Here is a 12,588-nt window from a genome sequence, read left to right as displayed (position 1 = left end):
ATTTCCTGGGGACAGACCCCTGGTCTTTGATGATCTCCGGAACCTGATACTATGTTTCTTGTGAGAGTTCTAGGGAAGCATAATAGGAAAATAATCTACTGGGCTATTTTTTTTTCCTTCGTGGCTGGCTAAGTGGGGTCTGTTGATCTGGTAGCTATGGCAGTGCGGATAGTGAGGTAGGCAAGTGAGAATTCCCTAGATTCCACTTAAGCGCCTACAGTACCAGGCAGAGAATACCGGAGAGTAAAGCAGGTAAGACAAGCATTTGTAAGATCCACTTTCACCTTGTTTAGTACTCAGAATCACAACTGCTTCGTTTCCAGGAAACAGTGGGGAGCCCGGAGGACTGAAGTAATGTGTTTGCTCGGTCTGGATTTTAAAGGGAAAATCCTTTTCTGAATATTAGTGCGTATGTCCTAGCGCCTGCACAACCACATGTGTAATAAGCTGGAGTGGGCTTCTTGGGGACCTGTGAGTCCAGTGGTGGTGGAGAGAAGATGGCATGGGAAGCCAGTTATCACTGAGCGCCAGGGTGGCACAAATGTACCCGATGTTGTGACTTATTTCCCTAGCTGCACTGACCTCCAGAGGCAAAGGGACATCACTTTTCTACAGAGTGGAAGACAATGGATAGTGCTTCAGAAGGGCTTTAGCTCCTCCAGGGTTTGTCAGTGTTCCTGGATCCCTTGGCCATAAGAGAGCTAATGGGTTTAATGGAAACAGGCTCTGAAGGCCATGCGGGTTTCTAAGACTAAACCATACAAGCTGGTTGATAGGAAAGGTGGGTGTGTGGAGCAGAACTCGTGGTTACCGCTGTCATCATGAACACCAAGCTGTGTCGAATAAGGGGCACGGCGCGATGGCCACGCTGAAGTAGAACCACAGACTTCTCTCAGGGGATTCTGGGAAACTGGTTTGCTCCGCTCTTGGAAGGATAAGTAGCACTAAATGATTCATTGTCTTGCTTCTTTGCCTCCAGGAGATGTTCCCGAACACTAAGAGACAGGAAGGAAACTGAAGAAGGCATTTCAGTTCTCCTGATTGCCTCAATTTTCTCACCCAGGAAAAGGCAGAGGCACAGAACACCTTTCCAACGTCCGGTAATAGCTGATTTGGAAACCAAAGGCCTGATCCTTTCCCCCTTTCCCTCACCTGATGAAATCGTCCACACCCAGTTCACTCAGCCTGGTTTCCGTTTAATGATAAGATCAAAGGCCTAGTAAACCACAATGAGTAAGATGTAGAATAACCCCAGGGAAGGGGCAGCGAGGCCCCAGTGTTGGTGGTGGTTCCAAGGAACTTAGGTCCAAGGGACAGCTATTACATTTCCCCATGTCACTCCCTGGGATAGGGCAGCAGGGCTCTTGTTTTACAGTGAAGGGGTTTTCCTTTTGAAGCTTCGTTCCAGTTACAAGGCAAAGCTAAGCATAATGCGATGCCTAAGAAACGAGGATGATTTAGGAAGCCATATTGTCCTCACCTCCTTGGATCTAGTCCTCTCCTTCCTCTGAGCAGTCCTTCAGAGGAGGGATTCTCCGCCCTTGGCCCTGTGCTTTTTAGAGCAGTTTCACTCTCAGCTCAAGATGCAGTTTCCAGGTAGAAGACTCTGCGTCTCCTCTCGACCGTGCCACGCTCAGCTACCCCCAGCGCTTCAGATGTGTGGGGCTTCATTGCTCATGGGTAACTGGTGTGTGTTGGAGCCAGTCCCAGTGAGCTTTGGCCAAATAGCATTTAAACCAAGGTCAGAATATTACTAAATAGTAGCATTTTTAGGCCGGCTGCATCATCTGGAGAGCTCACGCTGACAAATGGTTTCTGAGGGGCATGCACAGTTGGATAACGGGGGAGTCATGCCCACTCTGGTATTCCTTCTTCCTTCCTGTTTCTCTCCCAGCCCTGGGCCGCGGAAGGCCACGTCTCTCACTTTTTCATTCTATATACTAGCATTACCTCAAACTCAGCACTTTGTACCAGGCCGACTCTGATCCCTGGTTTGTTGTTCGAATTCTGGGACTGTCTCTTCTTGATTCTGGAGTTAATCAGGACATCCCTGAGCAGATGTGTTCTGTGCTCTGTTGGCCTCATCTGAAAAAAGTGGAAACTTGGTCCAGGTCCTCGTATTCCATCTAACTTTGTAGTCAGGTTGTCCTACCTTTTTTTCTTTTCTTTTTTTTTTTTTTTTTTCATGTTAAATTGCCCCACACAGACTTTTCATGGAAGATATTTTGTTTTTGTTTGCCCCCCCCTCCCCATATCCCTGCAGATTCTTCCAATGGACTTCAACAGCATTCACACCGAGTTGGGTCTCTCTCATCACACCAAATACAGTTCCTTTACTGTAGAACTGCCTGTGTTGTGGGTTTTATGTGAGAAGAGTCAGTGGTCGTGGATACACAATGCAAGAACAGTCATTCCTCTGTTCCAAGAGACCTTGGTTGCTTCTCAGTGGATGCCTCTGGTCTGTCATTCCTCTCTCCCATCCCCACAATCCCTCTGCATTTTCTGTGTGGGAAAATTTTTTGATTTTGCAATTTCTAATTTGTTTTGTTAAGACTGTTGTGATGGTTCGAGAAATATATAAAAGTCCCTGTAAAACTACGTTCACTCAATCAAAGGTAATCGTAACTTGTGATATCTTTTGACGTTATAAAAAATTTGAGTTATGTGTGTCCTCGTGTATTACACTCAAGACTGGATGGGCTTACATCCTTTGTTTTAGCTACTCTGGATCTCATTTTCATATGTGTGAGTGGAAATAACACCGCTTTAGTTACACAATAAAATGTGATAAGGTAGATGTGTCAGTCAGCTTTTCATAATTGTTAAAAAAAAACTGTGAAAAACAACTTACACACAAAAATTATTTTGCTTAGCTTCAGCGGTCTATGGTTGTTTGGTTCTGTTGCTTTGAGTCTGGGATGTGGCTGGATGCCATGGTGGAGAAGGAATTATATAGATAAAGCCCCACTGTGCTCTTGAAATAGAGAGGAGAGGGCGAGAGGAGAAAAGAGAAAGTACAAGAGGCAGGGAGAGACACATACAGAAGGACACGCAGAGACACAGACACACACTCACACATGGGGAGAGAGAGAGGAGGCAGGGGGATAACTTCAACCTTCAGAGGCTTACCACTAACACATATCTTTAGCTAGGTCTCACCTTCCAGAGTTCTAACATCTCCCAACTGAGGTGTCAGGGTCAGACCAAGCTTTCATTAAAATAAATATCTACGTCTACGTCTATGTCTACATCTACCTTTGTCTCTGTCTCCATCTCCCCCTCTCTCTCCCTCTCTCCTCCCTCCCCCACCTCTGGTTGTGTATGTTTGTGTCAGAGGTCAACTTGTGCCACTGTGTGGCGATCTGAGGAGCTAGCCCTTTCCTTTTACCTTGTGGGTCCTAGGGATTGTACTTAGGTTGTCAGGCTTGTCATCAAGCAGTGTTACTCCATCAAGTCCTCTGGACAACCCGAGGACCAGGCAGTTAGCACGCAGCTTTCCAAAGACATTTAAAATCTAAAGCACAACAGTAACATATTTAGCACAGTGCAGAGAATTCACCAGTTTCTAACCTTGCATCTTCTTCTCATCCTGCTTCTATATCCTGTTACTTTTTAACCTTTTCAACTTGAAAACTTCTAGAACCTCGGTTCTACACATCTGTTCAACTGTGTTCTGCTCTGTGCAACTTTATCATTGTTTCATAATTTATTATCTTGCATCTCATTTTTTTTTGTAGTGTTCTGTCAACACCCACCCATGACCCCATGGTGTCTACCCACACCTTCATAATTTCATTTCTTCCTGTCTGCCTGGCTACTTTCCTTGATCTTGGAATTCTATCATCTTTCAATTCCAATTCTATGACTATTCTTCATTTTCTTAAACTTAGAACGATTTTCTCACTCCAGTTTCTGTTTGTCTAACGTAAAACTTCCTTTTACAAACTGTTACTCTAAAAAACTTAACTCTTAACTGTGTGTGTGTGTGTGTGTGTGTGTGTATCTTTCCCACCAGACTGTGAGCAGTTGAAGAAAGAGATTATGCCTCATTTGCATTTGTCTCCTTTAATATCTCACACTGTACCAAAACAAGTGGTTATCTGTCAAATGTTTATTGACTCGCACTACATGTGTGTACTGAACAGGGGCTGCCTGAACCAAGAGGCTTCTTAGAAATACCAAAAAAAGTAGTTTTTCTAGGTCACCAGAAATCTCTGCGATGCTGGGGGACTGCTGAATGCTTCTCAAGGGCGGAATGAATATGATGGCTTAGATTCATCCCAGTATCCATGTGAAATAAAACGCTCAGTCATGAACATAAACAAAGGCTAACCTTTAATGACTTATAAAACTCAGAAAGGATGCAAGAAGTTAGGTCATAGGCAAGACAAGGAGATCCGTAAAAAATAAGAAATATTGAACAAAGCCCTGGTTGTGACTTTTTTTTTTCCTGGTCTCCACACGTAAGATTGAGTCCTTATTTAAATTTATGGTTATGGAAAACTGGCCATTTCCATTTTCAACACAGTTGGGTTGGGACATTTCCTGTTATCAATAGGAAGCTGCTGCACAATTAAATGGATCAATGATGCAGTGAGCTAAATTAGTTTTTTTATAGTCAAATAATTGGACTAGCTGTGCATTCTACATCATTTCAGTGGTACGAGCATGATCTTTGAATCTACCGTGTAGCAAGATGCCTGGCCTGCTTTAGCCTATTGATTTGCGAAGCAGTAAAAGGTAATAGTTAGGAAGGGCCGTGGAGTAGTATCAATAAAATGGTCCAGGGGATACACATCTGACACACTGAGTGGCTTTATGTAGACTTCATGATTTTTTTTTTTAAAGAACAATTTACAAATCTGGCCTAATTCAACTAGCACTATAATAATGTACCTTAAATATGTACGTTAAAACAGTTGCATAGCTCCTGAATTTAGGTCTGGTATGTAGAACACTATGTTGCTGTTGCCAGTGATGTGTGAGTAAACCCGGTTTGTCTAAAGGTCTGATCTGTAGTGGTTTTCTATTTCTGTGGTGTAAACACTCACAATGGGCTGGTGGGGAACTATCAACAGTTACCGGACTCTCAAAATTTCTGAAAATGAAGCAACCAGCTTTAGAGACGATAGGAGCTGACTCCAGAAGTCTACTACAAGCTAATGCACAAGGTGCCAAGAGATTCACAACCATGTACTTCCACCACTAGAAGCCTTCAGAATATCCCAGCCCTACTGGTGTCTGTCTGAATGCTTTGTGCTTTAACTAGCACATTGGGACTCAGAGATAGTGTCCTCTGCAGAAGAATTTACAGAAGGTAAAAGGAAAGTGGCTGGACAAGAGGGAGACAACTCTACTACCTTGTAGGAGGAAACCGAGGATGAACGGTGCCTCAAAGGCCACATAGGAAGTTCTTAGCTGAGAAATTGTGACACGGGAAGGAATAAGTCTGATCTTTGGCTGTAACGGTTGGCACAGAGTTTCCAAATAGTCTGCAGTTTTCTGGAACGTTTGAGGTTTTCACGCCTACAAAATGAAACTCCTCAAAAAAAAAAAAAAAAAGAAAAAAAGAAAAAGAAAAAAAGAAAGGAAGAAAGAAAACCTAAATGAAGGGGTTCTGAGGCTTCAAGTAGGGGAACACTGGGAAATGCTTAGACATGAGGAGGCCCAGGGGATTCTCTCCCTCTCTGATGCTCTACCAACACCGTCTGGATAACTGACAAACAATAGTTCTTTGGCTCATGGCTCTGACTGAGAAGCCCAAGAACAGTCATTGTTCTGACCAGGGCCATTAGGCTGAGTCACAGAAGGGCAAGGGGACATGTGCGAGACAGAAGAAACTGGCTGTTGGTGTGGACAGCTCCACATATTTAGTGCCAGAAATATTGTGAAAAAATATTATTTTTTTTCTTTCTTACTAACAAGCTTGGAGCTGGAATCTGGTTGGCTGGACTTCTGAGCCAGGGTTCTTCTGAGCATGGGCTTGAGAAGGGGCGTGCTCGGCACAGGGTGAGTGGAAGGGGCTGTGAACCTGAGGGACACCAAGCTGAGAGAACTACTTCGTAGCAGTGACGATGGTAACTGTTTCTATTTATTTATTTATTTTTATTAACTTCAGTATTTCTTATTTACATTTCAAATGTTATTCCCTTTCCCGGTTTCCGGGCCAACATCCCCCTAGCCCCTACCCCTCCCCTTCTATATGGGTGTTCCTCCCATCCTCCCCCCTTGCCTCCCCCCAACAATCACGTTCACTGGGGTTCAGTCTTAGCAGGACCCAAGGGCTTCCCTTCCACTGGTGCTCTTACTAGGATATTCATTGTTACCCATGAGGTCAGAGCCCAGGGTCAGTCCATGTATAGTCTTTAGGTAGTGGCTTAGTCCCTGGAAGCTCTGGTTGCTTGGCATTGTTGTACATATGGGGTCTCGAGCCCTTCAAGCTGTTCCAGTTCTTTCTCTGATTCCTTCAACTGGGGTCCTATTCTCAGTTCAGTGGTTTGCTGCTGGCATTCGCCTCTGTGTTTGCTGTATTCTGGCTGTGTCTCTCAGGAGAGATCTACATCCGGTTCCTGTCAGCCTGCACTTCTTTGCTTCATCCATCTTGTCTAATTGGGTGGCTGTATATGTATGGGCCACATGTGGGGCAGGCTCTGAATGGGTGTTCCTTCTGCCTCTGTTTTAATCTTTGCCTCCCTATTCCCTGCCAAAGGTATTCTTGTTCCCCTTTTAAAGAAGGAGTGAAGCATTTGCATTTTGATCATCCGTCTTGAGTTTCATGTGTTCTGTGCATCTAGGGTAATTCAAGCATTTGGGCTAATAGCCACTTATCAATGAGTGCATACCATGTGTGTTTTTCTGTGATTGGGTTACCTCACTCAGGATGATATTTTCCAGTTCCCTCCATTTGCCTATGAATTTCATAAAGTCATTGTTTTTGATAGCTGAGTGATATTCCATTGTGTAGATGTACCACATTTTCTGTATCCATTCCTCTGTTGGAGGGCATCTGGGTTCTTTCCAGCTTCTGGCTATTATAAATAAGGCTGCTATGAACATAGTGGAGCATGTGTCTTTTTTATATATTGGGGCATCTTTTGGGTATATGCCCAAGAGGGGTATAGCTGGGTCCTCAGGTAGTTCAAAGTCCAATTTTCTGAAGAACCTCCAGACTGATTTCCAGAATGGTTGTACCAGTCTGCAATCCCACCAAAAATGGAGGAGTGTTCCTCTTTCTCCACATCCTCGCCAGCATTTGCTGTCACCTGAGTTTTTGATCTTAGCCATTCTCACTGGTGTGAGGTGGAATCTCAGGGTTGTTTTGATTTGCATTTCCCTTATGACTAAAGTTGTTGAACACTTCTTAGTGTTCAACTTAGGTGTGGGGCTCCCAATCTTTTATTTTTTTTCCTTCTTTTCACTTCCTTTCTCTTAAGTTTCTTTTTAACATTGTGTATTAATTTATCTATGGCACTTATTACGTGGGTTGGATATGAAGGCAACCCGTAGGCTACTTTTGGAGAAAAATGAGTTTAGTTCTCTTTAAAAGTCTCTTCGCACTGAAAAGTTTAGTTTAGTTATACCTAGGGGGGAAAACCCTTAAGATGGGTGATTCTGTAGATGACTAGGTATCATCGACATTAGCTGATTAGCTTCTTTTTAATCCCTGAACACCCTCCCCCAATTAAAAAAAATAAAACACCCATGACTGAGGTAAAAATTGAGGTGACAGTGTTTAGGTATTTTTAAAATACATTTATTAATTCGTTAAGAATTTCATACAAGGTATTTTTTTCTCACAATCACTCCTACTACCCCAACGCCCTTTAGATCCACCCTCCTTACCCAATTTATTTTCTTTTTAAATCCATTGAGCCCCATTTGTGTTGCCTAAAACCTTTTTGGTTTATGGTCATCTCCTAGAACATGGTAGACCTGTATTTTTTCAAGGGATCATATCCTTTAAGAAAACTGACTCTCCCCCTCTGTTTTACATTTCTATTTCTGTGAAGAGACAACATACAGAAGACAGAGTTTATTGGGTCTTTAGAGGGTGAGTAGACCATCATGGCAGGGAGCAGGGCAGCAGGAGACAGGCATGGCGCTGGGCAGTAGCTGAGGGCTTACAACCAACACAAGATCAAGAGAGCCACCTGGAGTGGTATGGGCTTTTAAAATCTCAAAGCTGACCACCAGTGACAAGCCACCTATGTAAGATCACACCTGCTAGTCCTTCCTGAACATCTGTACCAGCAGGGCCAGGCAGTCAAAAGCTGAGCCTATGGAGGCCATTCTCATGCAAAGCAGCATTCCTTCCCAGCAGCTGCCAATTGCCACGGGCTCTGTAGCTTGGTGACTCAGGATGGGGCATGGAGGGATGTTTATTAAGTTGTCCACTTGATTTTGATGCCCAGGCGATGGGGAGTTTCCAGGTTGTTAGCACAGAGAATACTTTGCAGGGCAGGAAAGTAGCAGCCATGGGGTAACTTCTGAATCGCATGAAAGGGACTATGCACAGGATCTGGAAGCCATCCAAGAATTCAGAGCAACAGTTTGGGCCCATGATGGCTGGAGGATGCAGTCCGATGGCCAGTTTGAAAGTGTTAGTCTCCTACCCACTGCAAGGATAGATAATAAAGGGGACACTCTGGGCCTGAAACAAGGTTCTAGGAGTGGATCAGCAAATCAGATTAGAATTTTGTGCCTGAATTAAAATTACATGATTACAGAACTCTAGTGCTTGAGACATTACTTAGAAATGTTAATATAAGGTGGCCATTGCTCTCCTCTCTTGCATTGTAAATTCTATAAAACAGCTTATAGAAACATGAATTCAAATCATCCTTTTTATTTGAGAGCAAATTTCTAATTAAAAAATATAATAAGCAGTTTAAAGTTTGTAGTTTATTTGTTAGACACATTAAGTTGAAAAAAAATGAAGTTATAATCATTGTAATTTGACCAAAAATAGGGTCACACCCATTCTACCTTCTAAAATTCTATTGTAATATTGTTTTAAAAATTAAAAGGGGGATGTTGCTAGGGGCTCAGTAGATGGCCCACGGAGTGATAATCTTGCATTTTGACACTGAGTCTCAAGACCTTTCTTATTTGTACACACAATTTTAAGAATAGCCTTGTAATTTGAGGATGAGCAGTGGACATCCTACATCTTCGTATTGCGCTTAGGGAGCATGGAACGCCTGCTAATCATCTGTGCTGGGGGCTCTGGGCCACATGCACAGGGGTCTCATCTTCTCACAGGCTCTTGCAACCCCTGAGGGGATGGCACCATAACCAGATTACATGTGGTTATCACACCTCTTTGCACAGGCATGTTCTCTGTGAACCCGTACAAGAGGTTCTGACACTATTAAAAAACAAACAATAGGGAAAACCTAAGCCTTGCTTGCAAATTTAAGGAAAAGGGAAATAGGGGGAAAAAACTTGTTTGGAGTGATTAGGATTTGTTTTATTTGATTAGTGAATACAATTATAACTTTGTTTTATCAGTGAACTACAGAATCTCAATGGAAGGTCATATTGTTTTAATAAATGGATTGTATATCTGATTGGGGGAGAGGCTGCCCAGTTGCCTGAATTATATATCACCTGCACAAATTATTATTTAGCTTTGCAGGAAAGCTGAAACAGTCCAACAGGTTTCTACATAGCCTTTTACCAGATTCTCAAGATGTTAACAATTTATCATAATTCCCATTGTTTTCTAGTGAAGGCATTTAATGACTAGTTAACAATATTATGTCACAGTGATTCTTTTAAATTTAGTGTAATCTTAGGCACCTGCTGGGAAGAGACTTAGAAACAGCATCCAAAAACCATCCAGGAAAGAAGCATATTTACTGTTAAGTTTTTAAATTAACATTTTAGTTGTACATATTAATGGAACACGTTGTATGTACACTAGAATCCAATCAAGGAAACCAGGATTGAATTATTATGTCATGATTTATCACTTTCATTTTTCTATTTACAAGCTTACACACACACACACACACACACACACACACACACACACACAGTCATTCCCTGAACCATTTACCCTGCTGCCATGATGACCCTTTATGACTAAATCATTATATATACTGTTTCACATAAATTCTTTTCAATTACCACAGCACAAACCCAATTAAGAAATGAAGATGCAATTTTCTAATTTACAGACCTTACTCAACTTTTTCCTTTTATGCTAAAATGTACTTTGTAGCAACAGTCTGCATATTCTTACCGATCCGGGTCTAGAGCATGTCGTGTTCAGTTGTCATGCTTCTGCTGTCCCCTGTAGTCAGGGACGGCTCCTTGGTTGTTGTGCCCCATCCTGTTACTTTTGAAGCACACAGGCTGTTTGTACAAGCCTCTCCACTTGGACTTGGCTGTCATTTTGTTACTAGATTCAGGCTATACATCTCCAGTAGGACCCAAACAACTGTGTGCCCTCTTCAGGCGGTAAATGGTAGTTGCCCAAGACTGGTGATGTTAACTCCGGTCAACTTAATGTAAGTGGAGTGTACCGGATTTCCCAGTGTACATCGACTGTTTTCTCTCTTTGTGGATTACCTTTCCTACGATGACCACGCAGTCACCCCATTTCTCATCGAGCTTCTGCTAGTCGTTTTAGCATTCACTGAGGATGCTTTTTCCAATTAGCTAGCATGGTAGCTGCCAGCTGGTATTTTTCTAAACGCAGTATCCAGGTCACACTTCAGACATCCTACTGTAAGGTCGTCATTCTCGTGTCCTCATCTACCCACTCCTCTAGGCTTATCTGTATGGGCCCGTGCTTATTCTGCAGTTACAATTCATTACCATGGTGCTCAACTTGTCTCTGTATCTGGCTGTCTATTGGACAGTTCCCCAACATTCTTTGAGTACTTTACGGAAGAGCCAGATATTTTTGCTACATATATACTTTCCTTCCCGGTTTGTGAATCTGCTTTCTAAAAGGAATGCTATGGTTTCTTTATTCTTTCTTTCTTTTTTACAAATTAAGTAGATAATTTAGATAGCAAGATTTGAATTCTAGGCATTGCACAGTAGTTGGGTAGTCCCTGCCTCTAGACCAGTGGTTCTCAACCTTACTACAATCCCTCATGTTGTAGAGACCCCCAACTGTAAGATTATTTTCATTGCTACTTTGTAACCATAATTTTGCTATTGTTATGAATTGTAAATATCCCTGTTGTCCAATGATCCTAGGTGACCCTCACATGGGGCCAGGACGCACAGGCTGAGAACTACAGCTCTAGACCCTTGCAGAGGATAGAATTAGGAACCAAGAAAGGAGATGGTTTGGTAGGTAAACTGCTTGCTGTGCAAGGAGGAAGATCCCCAGCACCTAATACAAAGCCAGTTGTGGTCAAATGTGCTTGTGAACCCAGCACTGGGAGACAGAGGAGGAGACAGGAAGATCCTTGGAGGCTCACGGGCCAATCAACCATATTCAGTAAGAAACCTTATCTCAAAAAGACACATAATGTTGACCCTTGGCATCCACAGCTAAGACACAACCTAGGCAAGGACGTTCCCAGGCCAACGGCTCTGTTCTACATTTTCTATCGGGCTCTTCAGTGAGCACAGTGGAGGAGGTTCACGTTGCCTATCATGCCACTGTGGATTAGTTCCTTTACACATTAAATACGTTGTCTGATTTGCCATTGTATTGAATGTCATTGTCTCGAGTGGCAGTTTATGATAGACATCAATTTTTCTCTTATCTAAACTTAGTTTTAGTGAGCACAAAAGAGGTGTGTGTGTATGTGTATGTGTGTGCATGTGTGTGTATAAATGTGTTATATGTCTAGAAAGTAAGGGCTAAGAAAAATGATTTATGGGAGAAAGGTATTAGGATTAAAAATTAATATTTTAATATGTTGTTCCTAAGTATAAAATAAACATAAGCATTTTTAAGTCAAAATTTACTATGAAGTGCTTTTATTTCTTAAAGCTAATGAAAGGTATCTGTCTTCTATCTATCTATCTATCTATCTATCTATCTATCTATCTATCTATCTATCGTATGTGTGTCTATGTTTGTACACATCTAGGTGTACACACCTGTGGACAAACTTTAGGACCTGGGGATAAAACTCTAGTTATCAGGCTTAGTAGCAAGAGCCTTTCCCCACTGAGCCATTGTGCAGGTCCATGAGTTTGAACTTCAGACTCTCCTGCCTCACCATGAGTCTACATTATAGGTGTGCATCACCGACTGGTTTATACAGTGCTGACGATCAAATCCAGGGCCACTTGCCTGTGACATAAGAACTGAGCCATAGCCCAGAAAAGCTACTCTTCAATAATGCTTATGGCTGATTTAGAAATCCTAGTCTAGAAAAACTGCTGAGTAGGGTGCCTAAGAAAAGAATGTCACGCTAGTCGACAACCATGAGACTCATTATGGCGGCTTCTACCTGACCGTGCTTAGCATAGCTGACTTCGTGTGAACGGGTGGGATGCAGACACAGGCTCAGGCATCTTTCCTAATTATAGCAGCTGAACCAAATATGGCTGAATGACTATTTCAATACTAGGTTTCACTTGTTAACATGGATGCTGGACTTTTTATTTTTA

This window comes from Rattus rattus, chromosome 4 (genome assembly GCF_011064425.1).
Source record: "Rattus rattus isolate New Zealand chromosome 4, Rrattus_CSIRO_v1, whole genome shotgun sequence".
Lineage (NCBI taxonomy): Eukaryota > Metazoa > Chordata > Mammalia > Rodentia > Muridae > Rattus > Rattus rattus.
Note: the sequence above shows the minus strand (reverse complement) of the source record.